This window comes from Papio anubis, unplaced genomic scaffold (assembly GCF_008728515.1).
Source record: "Papio anubis isolate 15944 unplaced genomic scaffold, Panubis1.0 scaffold90, whole genome shotgun sequence".
NCBI classification, from domain to species: domain Eukaryota; kingdom Metazoa; phylum Chordata; class Mammalia; order Primates; family Cercopithecidae; genus Papio; species Papio anubis.
Genome location: NW_022169240.1, coordinates 158,951 through 170,405, shown reverse-complemented (window position 1 = coordinate 170,405; position 11,455 = coordinate 158,951). Strand labels below are relative to the sequence as shown.

Genomic DNA, 11,455 nt, shown 5'->3' with positions numbered 1-11,455 from the left:
GCAGAGATGCCGCCCAGTCCCCCACCATGCGGGGCGCAAACTCACAGAGCAGAGGTGCCGCCCGTTGAGTTCAGACCAGCACCACACACGGACGGCCTCCCAAACGCACCTGGGGGAACCAGATGAGGAGCCAACCTCCTGCGATCTCCCTCCCAAAGTCAAAGATCAAACCCGAAATGCGGGGGAAGCCAGCCGATGGAGGTGCGATCCTCACGCTCAGGCCACACGCCCTGTCCGGCCACGCCGGGTGACACACGCCCCTGCGGACTTTACTGCCACGTTTCCTCTTTCCGTACAAGGCTGTTGGAACACGGCCGGGCACAGTGGCTCACACTTGTAATCCCAGCACTTTGGGAGGCCGAGGCGGGTGGATCACCTGACGTCGGGAGTTCAAGACCAGCCTGGCCAACACGGTGAAACCCCGTCTCTACTAAAAATATAAAATTAGCGGGGCGTGGTGGCGGGCGCCTGTCATCCCAGTAACTCCAGAGGCTGAGGCAGGAGAATGGCTTGAACTCAGGAGGCGGAGGTTGCAGTGAGCCGAGATCCCGCCATTGCACTCCATCCTGGGGGACAAGAGAGAAACTTCGTCTTAAAAAAAAAAAAAAAAAAAAAAAAAAGACTTTTGGAACACAGCCTCAAAATCCTGAAGTGCACACACACACAGAGGTTTACAGACTCTGACCTGGAGCCCTCAAACCCCCTCCAGATGCAGCCCCCGCTGCCTCCCTGGAACCCCTACGTTCCGTCCCGATGCAGAACCTGCACCACTCACCCCCAGTGTAGCCATGGGGCTGTCTACATGGGATGGGGGAGGGACGGGCCGTCCACACCCAGCAGGGCTGCCACGGGGCTCTCTATCCACTACCGTGTGCAGGGATGGGCCGTCCACACCCGGTGGGGCCACCATGCGGCTGTGTATACACGACTGTGTGCAGGGATGGGCCGTCCACACCCGGTGGGGCTGCCACGGGGCTCTCTATCCACTACCGTGTGCAGGGATGGGCCGTCCACACCCGGTGGGGCCACCATGCGGCTGTGTATACACGACTGTGTGCAGGGACCGGCTCTCACACACATGTGTGTGCACCACAAGCCAGCGTGGAATCGGTGAGGCCCGTTTTCAGCCTGTGTCCCCCACACTCCTACGCTGACGAGACAGCACTGCCATCTGGGCCAATGAAGGCGCTCACGGCACCCGAATCTCTGCTGTCCTTCTCCCATGCGGACACAATCGTACCACCAACCTCTAATGCTCCTAAAATGCCCAGAAGACCTTTATGCAAAATTTTCGTAAAAATCTCTTCACTTTTCATTCTCACTAAACACACATTTGTTCCGATGGCTCGTTTTAGAATAAAAATGTGTCTTCCATGAGCAAACATAAGGGCTTTTGTGAAATCCTAGATGTAAAAGGCTTACGAAGGCAACCTGCCCTTTGTGAGAAAATGTTTTTCTGAACATCCAAAGCTAACAGCATAGCTAGAAACAGGCAAAGCCGTGGGACATGAAGATGGCTCAGAATTCTGTCCTCACCCCGCAGGTGCCGTCTGCAGAGTGCAGCCTCCTCCCTGTTTCAAAGGCCCTGAGAGGACAGGCTCCAGCGGATTCAAAACCTGTCCACCTCATCTCAGGAAACGGCACGGTTCTCTCTGTCAACACAAGAGGAGGGAGGGACGAGGCTCCTTACACAGTTTCCATGGTTGCAGATTCTCGAAGGTTACAAGAAGGGTTCTGAACACCTTCCTTCCTCCTCACGATGAGACTCTCATCGGTGCCGACTATGAAACCGTGAATAGGTCATTGTTATGAAGGCAGTAAGAACTGAACGCAGACAGGCACACACCTGATACAAAAGCTACGGTCCCTGGGCAAGCTCACGGCTCCCGCACAAAACCTTCAGAAACCCTGAGCTCCTGTCCTGAGGGTTCTTTCCTGTCTTATGACATGTTTGTTAAGAACTTCTAATGAAACATTAAAATGTGTGCATATGCACCTGTATATGTTTGTGTGTATGCACCTGTGTGTATGCACCTATGTATATGTGTGTACGCACCTGTGTGTGTATGCACCTGTGTATGTGTGTATGCACCTGTGTGTGTGTGTTTGTGTATACGCACCTGTGTATGTGTGTGTGCACCTGTGTATGTCTGTGTGTACGCACCTGTGTATGTCTGTGTGTACGCACCTGTGTGTGTGTTTGTGTGTACGCACCTGTGTATGTGTGTTTGTGTGTACGCACCTGTGTATGTGTGTGTATGCACCTGTGTGTGTGTATGCACCTGTGTATGTGTGTGTACGCACCTGTGTGTGTATGCACCTCTGTATGTGTGTATGCACCTGTGTATGTGTTTGTGTATACGCACCTGTGTATGTGTTTGTGTATACACCTGTGTATGTCTGTGTGTACGCACCTGTGTATGTCTGTGTGTACGCACCTGTGTGTGTTTGTACGCAACTGTGTATGTGTGTGTATGCACCTGTGTGTGTGTGTATGCACCTGTGTGTGTACCTGTGTGTGTTTGTGTGTATGCACCTGTGTGTATGCACCTATGTGTGTGTGTATGCACCTGTGTGTGTGTGTATGCACCTGTGTGTTTGTGTGTATGCACCTGTGTATGTGTGTTTGTGTGTATGCATCTGTGTGTGTGTATGCACCTGTGTGCACCTATGTGTGTTTGTGTGTATGCACCTGTGTGTGTGTATGCACCTGTGTATGTGTTTGTGTATACGCACCTGTGTATGTGTGTATGCACCTGTGTATGTCTGTGTGTACGCACCTGTGTATGTCTGTGTGTACGCACCTGTGTGTGTTTGTCTGTACGCAACTGTGTATGTGTGTGTATGCACCTGTGTGTGTGTGTATGCACCTGTGTGTGTACCTGTGTGTGTTTGTGTGTATGCACCTGTGTGTATGCACCTATGTGTGTGTGTATGCACCTGTGTGTGTGTGTTTGTGTGTATGCATCTATGTGTGTGTATGCACCTGTGTGCACCTGTGTGTGTTTGTGTGTATGCACCTGTGTGTGTGTATGCACCTGTGTGCACCTGTGTATGTGTGTATGCACCTGTGTGTGTGTTTGTGTGTATGCACCTGTGTGTGTGATGCACACGCACACATGTTTATCTCCAAATACCCCATTCTAACGTTCTAGAATACAGGCAGCCGGTCTGATAAAAATCACGGGTTAGGTGGATACCAAAACTACTGAGTAGCTTCCAGAAATTAGAGAAGAACTAAATAAACGGATAGAAATTTAATCAAGGAAGTGCAAGATGTGTACCTGGGAAACTATACAACGTAGCTGAACAAAACCTGAATAAACGGAAAGTCCTTTGCTGGTGGATTGGAAAATATTATTAAGGTGTCAATGAACCCAAATTGATCCACAGATTCAAAGCAATCCCAATCAAAATTCCAACAGGCTTTTCTTGCTGGAAAGCGACTTTTAAAGAACAGGCTTGGACTCATACTACCGGCTTTCAAAATTTGCTGGAAAGTTACACTAACCTGGACAGGGCCATGAAGGTGAGGGGATGCACATACAGCAACGGGATGAACATAGTAACGAACCCAGATGTACGTACTCAACTGACTTCCAACAACACAATTCCATGGGGGAAAAAGAGTCTTCGACATACGGTGCTGGGGTCCCCCCCATACCTCACCTCATACCACGCAGAAAAACTGACCTGAACCGGATCACAGGCCGAAACGCAAACCTAAAACCACGAAGCTTTCTGAAGACAAATAGAAAATGTTTGACACCTTGGGCTATACAAACAGTTTGTAATAAGACACAAAAAATAAAGAGTCATAAAAAAGCTGAGAAACTAAACACTTCTGCTCTTTGAAAGACACTGAAGAAAATAAAAAGCAAGCCGGACTCGAGAGAAATAGGCACAAACCACGTTACCTTACCAAGGACTCGCCCACAGTTTTACGCAAAGAGCTCTCGCAACTCAGTGAAAACATAACCCGATTTAAAAAGCACACAAACGATCTGAACAGGTGCTTCACGGCGGAAACCACATGAATGGAAAATAAGCACCTGAAAATCCCTCGGCGTCACCAGGCCACAGGGAAATGCGATCGAAACCGTGCCCTGCTGGCCGGGTGTCCTTGCCCTCGCCTGTCATCCCAGCACTTTGGGAGGCCGAGGTGGGAAGATCCCTTGAGCCCAGGCGTTTGAGACCCGCCTGGGCAACACAGCAAGACCCCATCTCTACAAAAATTATAAAAGTGGCCGGACGTGGTGGCAGATACCTGTGGTCCCGGTTTTCAGAAGGCTGAGGTGAAGGCTGCAGTGAGCTACGATCACGCCACTGCACACCAGTCCGACAACAGAGCGAGACTCCGAGTCAAAGAAACAAACAAGAGAAACGGTCACACATTCATCGGAATGGCTGAAATTACAAAGGCCAGCAGCATCGAGGGTTGGTGAGTGTGGAAGAGCTGGGGGAGCACCCTCCCACGTGGCGGGTGGAAACGTGAGATGGGAAAACCACTTTGGAAGAGAACAGGCCTCCTTCAAGCTTTTTTGTTGCTAAGTTTCTTTAAACTTACGCTTACCATACAAGCCAGCAATTCCACACCGAGGCATTTACCCAAGAGGAGATCATCCATCCACACGAACCCGCACGTGCATGTTCACAACAGCCTGACTCCTAATACACAAAGAGAGGAAACAACTCACATGGCCATCCATGTTCAATGGATACACCGTGGACCATCCTCACCACAGAACCCTACACAGGTACGAAAGGAACCAAGACGGATGCAACCACAAGGTCCAGTCTTAGACACACGACGCTGAGTTCTAGAGGGGGACGGAACGCACAACGCTGACTTCTAGAGGAGGAGGGGACAGAACGCACGATGCTGAGTTCTAGAGGGGACAGAACGCACAATGATGAGTTCTAGAGGGGACGGAATGCACAATGGTGAGTTCTAGAGTAGGACAGAACGCACAATACTGAGTTCTAGAGGAGGATGGAACATATGATGCTTAGTTCTACAGAGGGTGGAACGCACAATGGTGAGTCCTAGAGGAGGACAGAACGCACAATCCTGAGTTCTAGAGGAGGCGGAACGTACAATGCTGAGTTCTAGAGGAGGATGCAATGCACAATGCGCTGAGTTCTAGAGGGGGCGGACCACCACGATGCTGATTCTACAGAGATACCGCGATATTGAGTTCTAGAGTAGGACAGAACGCAGAATGCTGAGCTCTGAGGGAGAAAACTTTCAAGGTGAGTTCCAGAAAGGACAAGCATATAATGCTGAGTTCTAGAGGAGACAGAGCCTAGCAGCTGAGCTCTAGAGGAGAGCAGGCTGGTTCCAGAAGGACAGAACACATAATGCTGAGTTCTAGAGGGGACAGAACGCACAAAAGAGAATTCTAGAGATGGAACGCACGATGCTTAGTTCTACAGAGGGCGGAATGCACAATGGTGAGTTCTAGAGGTAGTAGAAAAAGCAGCTCATCTGGCCAGGCGCGGTGGCTCACGCCTGTATTCCCAGCACTTTGGGGGAGAGCCCGGTAGGCCGGATCACTTGAGATTAGGGAGTTGAGACCAGCCTGGCCAGCATGGGTGAAACCCCATCTACTAAAACTACAAAAATTAGCGAGGAGGCGTGGTGGTGAGGGCACCTGTAGTCCCAGCTGCCTGGGAGGCTGAGGCCGGAGAATCATCTGAACTGCAGCAGGTGGCGGTTACAGGGAGCCGAGACTGTGACATTGCACCACAGCCTGGGAGACAAGAGCGAAACTCCACCTCAAAAAAAAAAAAAAAGCAGGTCATCGACATGAAGTTCTTACTTCCCCTTGTAACAACTTACTTTAAAGGTGCATTTAGGGTGCCCCCAGCAGAAGCACCCTGGCTTGTATCATCAGCCCATCAATACTGGCATTTCCTTTCCTTTTTTTTTTTTTTTTTTAGAGACCGGGTCTCACTTTGTTGCCCCGGTGGGAGTGCAGTGGCACAGACATAGCTCACTGCAGCCTCGAACTCCTGGGACCCTCCTGCCTCAGCCTCACAAGCAGCTGGGACTTCAGGCATGAACCACCATGCCTGGCTGATTTTATTATTTTATAGACATGGGGGAGTCTCGCTCTGTTGCCCAGGCTGGGCGCAAACTCCTGCCCTCAAGTGATCCTCCCTCCTCGGCCTCCCAAAGTGCTGGGATTCAGCCACTGCACCCGGCCAACGCTCACATTTTCTAATTTGTACCAGTTTCTCTTCCCCAGAGATGGGAGGGAGCCGTTGCAAGCACCCCTTTCAAACACACAGTGCAATCTCTCTGCTCAGTAACGGTGAAGGTGCAGATAACATAAAACAGCCACGGCAGCGCTGGTTACGTCCGCTTTGGATGCGCCACGTAATGTTTTCACAACGGACATATGCCTTCCCTTTCACCCTTGCCGGGGGAGTTCAACGGACCTAGAACGAACCCTCCCGACAGCTCATACCCAACCTTGTACCTGTGTGGTGAGAAAACGCTGTTTCATTTATGAAAATCTTTTCCTCATCCCTTTTGTCCCAATGAACAGACACCTCCTTCTAAGTTATTCACTTACTGGACACATCCTTCTAAGTTATTCACTTCTGAAGGAAGCCACAGGTCCCAAACAAGAAGACACGTTTAAAGCAAACCTGAGGTCCCAGACAAGCTCAGTCACCGCTTTCTGAAAACTCTTCGCATCTCCTAAGCACAGAATCCGGCCCACTGCACACCCCGGCCGCCACGCCATGATCCACACGCATCCTTCCTTCTGCCTCTCCCGTTAGACCACTCCAGTCGCTCAACACGACCTGAACATCTTACCCTTTTTCTTTTTTTTTTCTTTTTTTTGAGACAGAGTCTCTCTCTGTTGTCCAGGCCGGAGTGCAGTGGTGTAATGTCGGCTCACTGTAACCTCTGCCTCCCGGGTTCAAGTGATTCTCCTACCTCAGTCTCCCGAGGAGCTAGGATTACAGGCGCCCGCCACTACGCCCGGCTAATTTTTGTATTTTTGGTACAGACGGGGTTTCACCGTGTTGGCCAGGCTGGTCGTGAACTCCTGACCTCAGGTGATCCACCCGCCTCCCAAAGTGCTAGGATTACAGGCGTGAGCGACTGTGCCTGGTCTCATTTTCACAGTCTGCCGCCCGTCATCTCTCCTGGAGCGGCCTCCCTTGGTCCCGTCCCCCGATACCCATCAAACTCAGTGCATTTCCCAAGTCCTGCTACTCACTTCCTCCTCAAAACTTTCTCCAGGATAGAAACGACCTCTGCCTGCTGTGAACACCTTTGGAACTTAATTTCCTCTTGTTAGAGGCTTGTTGCCCGATGTACAGAATATATTATCTTTTCCCATGCACCCAGATGGCCTCGTTTGCGCAGACCTGACCTTCCGTCGATATTCCCAGCCGTAGGAGAATTCATGCGAAGTCACAACATTCAAGCATTGACCTTAGTGTCTGGCTGTCATTCAACACGTTTAATGACAAAATGGCAGCTCATCGGCAACCCCACTGAGGACGCAAGCCGTGGAGGGGAAGCCATCATCACGAGGGCACGCTTCTTGAGTCCTGGTCCTCCCCTCACATACAACTTCCTCAGTAAATGAGGGATGTGGGCAAGACTTCCCAAAGTGCTCAGGTTTTGCAGCTCACCGGGAAAGTGCATTGGGCCGGAGCTCAAGAGATGCGTCCTGGGGCCCTGAGTCCCCTCCTGGATCGGGATCGGGAGGGCCTGAGCCAGGCGGTCTCCAAGCTGCCTCCATTTCTAGTTCACATTTTCATCGAGACGTACTTTTGGAAAACGTTCTAGATCGATCAGAACACGTCGGACAACCACCAGGAATTTAGAACCCAAGGAGCTCACCTCGGATTGCCACCCACCTCTCCCTCAGCAAGTAGAGGCTGGTCCATTGGGGCTGCAAAACTATGGTGCTACATAAATAATCACTTTGTGACATGCTTATTAGTGCTGCTGATGGGAGGCCGGTGTTCAGCGGAAAACATTTCAAATAGTATAAACAAGTTCCAAGGGAACATTCTGAGTATTTCAGGCGTCCACCGTATACTCGGGTCACAAGACGCACCGGCCATATGTGCGTCTAAAACATCTGGAAGCAATGTTTTATTGCTTTAAACTGCATAGTATAAAACGACAGGAAGCATTTTTAAAAATACACTGCTGTCGGCGGGCGCGGTGGCTCACGCCTGTCATCCCAGCACTTTGGGAGGCCGATGTGGGCGGATCACGAGGTCAGGAGATCGAGATCAACCTGGCTAACAAGGTGATATCCCATCTCTACCAAAAATACAAAAAATTAGCCAGGCACGGTGGCAGCGCCTGTAGTCCCAGCTACTCGGGAGGCTGAGGCAGGAGAATGGCGTGAACCCGGGAGGCGGAGCTTGCAGTGAGCCGAGATGGTGCCACTGCACTGCAGCCTGGGTGACAGAGCAAGACTCCGTCCCCCCCCCCCAAAAAGAAAAGAGACTGGGGCTGCAAACTTGCTTCACCTTTTGACCTGGGGGGGCCTAACTATACTGCATTTACATGTTAAGTCTCCACTGCAAGGTCAACTTGGCAGTAGGTAACATGCATATTTGTTCAATACCCATGGGCCAGGACTCCCTCGGTGAATATCCATAGCGCTTCCTGTAACTTCTTGCATATATACACTTGGCCAACCCACTCAGCATAAATTCCTGTCTCATCTTTTCTTCCCCCCAAGTGCTTGCTTTTAGTTTAGTTTTGTTTTTTTTTTTTCCGAGATGGAGTCTTGCTCTGTTGCCCAGGCTAGAGTGCAGCCTCAGCCTCCCAGGTTCTAGTGATTCTCCTGCCTCAGCCTCCCGGCTTAGCTGAGATTACAAGCACATTAGCCGGAGGCTGTGCGTCTCACCTGAAGTGAATAATCACCTTCTGTGAAATAAATGACGTTTAAGAAATACAGCGGGCTTTTGGAGGCTGAGGCGGGAGGATTGCTTGGACTCAAGAATTCCAGAGCACTCTGGGTAACATAGCAAGACCTCTGTCACGCAGAATACAAAATTAGCCCCACCAGCCTGAGGGTGCCATGTAATCCCAGCTACTGGGAGGCTGAGGGGCGCGTGGCTCACGCTGTGGTTGTGCCACTGCACTCCAGTCTAGAAGACAGAACAAGACCCTGTCTCCAAAAACATATAAAATAAATAAAAAGGGCGAGAGGCGCAGTGAACAGCGTCTGTCATCCCAGCTTGCGTTGGGAGAGGCAGGATCACCCTGAGGTCAGGAGTTGGGGAACAAAGCCCTGGCCAATATGGGTGAGAGCTACATCTCTACTAAAAATAGAAAAATAGGCGGACGTGGTGGCGAGGCCTGTCATCCAGCTCACCGGGGAGGCTGAGGCAGAGAATGTCAGCTTGAACCGGAGGCCCGAGGAGGAGTGCAGTGAAATACAGGGTGGGCCATTAGCCGGGCGTGAAACAAGACCCGTCTCACGATAAAGTAAATTAAAATAAAATAAGAAGGCGAACCACGGTGGCTCACGCCTATCATCCCAGCACTTTAGTGACCGAGGCGAGGTGGATCACTTGAGATCACGAAGTTGAGGACCAGCCCTGGCCAATATAAGGTGAAAACCCATCTCTACCCAAAAGCATCTGGCAAGCGGACATAGTGGTGAGCGCTAATCATCAAGCTCCTCGGAGGCTGAGGCAGAGAATAACGAACCGAAGTGAGGAGGTTGCAATGAGCGAGATCAGACCGTGTGAGCGACACAACAAGACTCGATAAAATTAAATTATTAAAATAAAATAAAGAATGGAATAGAATAGTATAAAATAAAGAAGAAGAAAGCCTTTGTACCTTTATAAATTGGTGTGATATTTAGGTTAACAAGTGTCAATGACGGAATGTTCAACGGAGTCACAACTTTCTGAAGTATTAGGGCGGGTGTGTGTGTGTGGGGTGGGTCGGGGCGGGGAACAGACTCAGTATGAAACCGTTTTGGGGTCTGACGCTCTCCCACCTGCCTCCACCGCGCAGCCACGCGTCCGCTATGCTTCCAGAGCCACCTGCGCAGGTGTCAGCGGAAGGAAGAGTCACTTACTCCTCTCGTCCCTGCGGATCTACGGGTGCCTCGAGCGTGGGGCGCGTTCCTGGGGCTGGAGGCGGCGCCAGGAGCAGCAGGGCCGGAGCCGAGGGAGTTGCCGCGAGGGAGGTCAGCCGCCGGGTCTGGGGGCGGCGAGCGGGGCTGCGGGCCAGGCCCCGGGAGGCTCCCCGTCCCCCGCGGTCCGCAGGTCTCGCCCGGGCGCCTTGATCCGGCGCAGGCAGTCCTGCAGCATCCGCTGCGTGCCGGCCTCGCTGGTGGTACAAGGGTTTCAGCTCGTCCACCTTCATCTTCAGCACCGGCTGCCTGGGATGCCCGGGCGGCGGGCTGGGCCGGGGACGCCCAGACGCCCGCACCGCCCGAGGCTTCGGTCCGGCCGGACGGCCAGGGATGCAGAGCCCGCCCGCTGGGGCGCGGCGCCGGGGAACAAAGGCCAGCCCGCGCCCCGGGAACTGCGCAGACTCTTGAGACGGGACCGAGGAGGGCGCGGTCGGGCCTGCTTCTTCTCACGGCGGCTTCAAGGCTGGGCGCGATCTGAAACAGCAGCGCCCGCGTGGGCGATCACTGCGCCGCGTCATCGCCACGACGTCATCACCGGGCGACGCCGCCGCTGGCCCCGCGCGCACCGCGGCCCCTCGGAGCCTTTGCAGGAGGCTTTGGTGGGGGCCAAGCGGCTGCGGTCAGGACGGAGGAGGGGCTGTGGCGGCCGTCCCGCCCGAGCTCTTTCTGCGTTTTGGGATTTCAGAGGTGCGGCCCATGGCGGCCAGGCGGCCTTAGTGCTGCGGAGATGCGAGCATGCGCAGTGCGTGCCTGCCAGAGCGAGGGGAGGGGCAGCCTCCGCATGGAGCATGCGCCGTGCGTAGCGGTGCAGGCGCTTCGTTCGGGAGGCCGGTCGGGTGAGCATGCGCAGTGCCTGCCCGCGGGGCGCGAGGCTGAGGCTGGAAGGTGTGTGAGCGGGCGGGGCTGGGGGACGGGAGTGCGCCTGCGCAGTGGGAGGCACCGGGAACGAGCGAGCATGCGGGGTGCGCGCCCGCCGAGCTCGGGAGCGAGCGTGCGGCCTGCGGGAGCGCGCGGGGGAAAAATAAACGCAACTTTTCAATATAAGGGGCTCTGGGGCCGAAATTTGTTTGTTGAAAGCTTCCTGCTTATCAGACAGCAAAGACAGGTTGGAGGCGTTGGAGCCCTGTAAACGTTGGAGTTCTGGGATGAGCGTCCAATGCTTTGAAAATTGCAAAAATCGTCTACGTCCGGGGATCTGACGTTAGTTCTTTAAATAACTTGACCCAGGGGTTGTGTCTGTTTGTGCTTTCAACCACATAAAGACATTGCATTATCTTCTCTGGCACACATGCACGTCTTTCCTTTACGTC

General features: G+C 52.7%; 1 protein-coding gene across 3 annotated transcripts in view; it reads right to left on the bottom strand.

Moving 5' to 3' along the window:
- Window positions 1–10,414, bottom strand: part of PPP2R3B (protein phosphatase 2 regulatory subunit B''beta) — a 41,994-nt gene extending 31,580 nt beyond the window's left edge. Inside the window, exon 1 of one of the 3 annotated variants that reach the window (XM_031662713.1) lies at window positions 10,086–10,414. The gene's annotated coding sequence lies outside the window, so the exon portion shown is untranslated. Of the gene's footprint in view, window positions 1–109; window positions 353–10,004 lie in introns of those variants that run through there. The other 2 variants (XM_031662714.1, XM_031662715.1) reach the window with 2 other exon arrangements.
- Window positions 10,415–11,455: the final 1,041 nt, after the last annotated feature.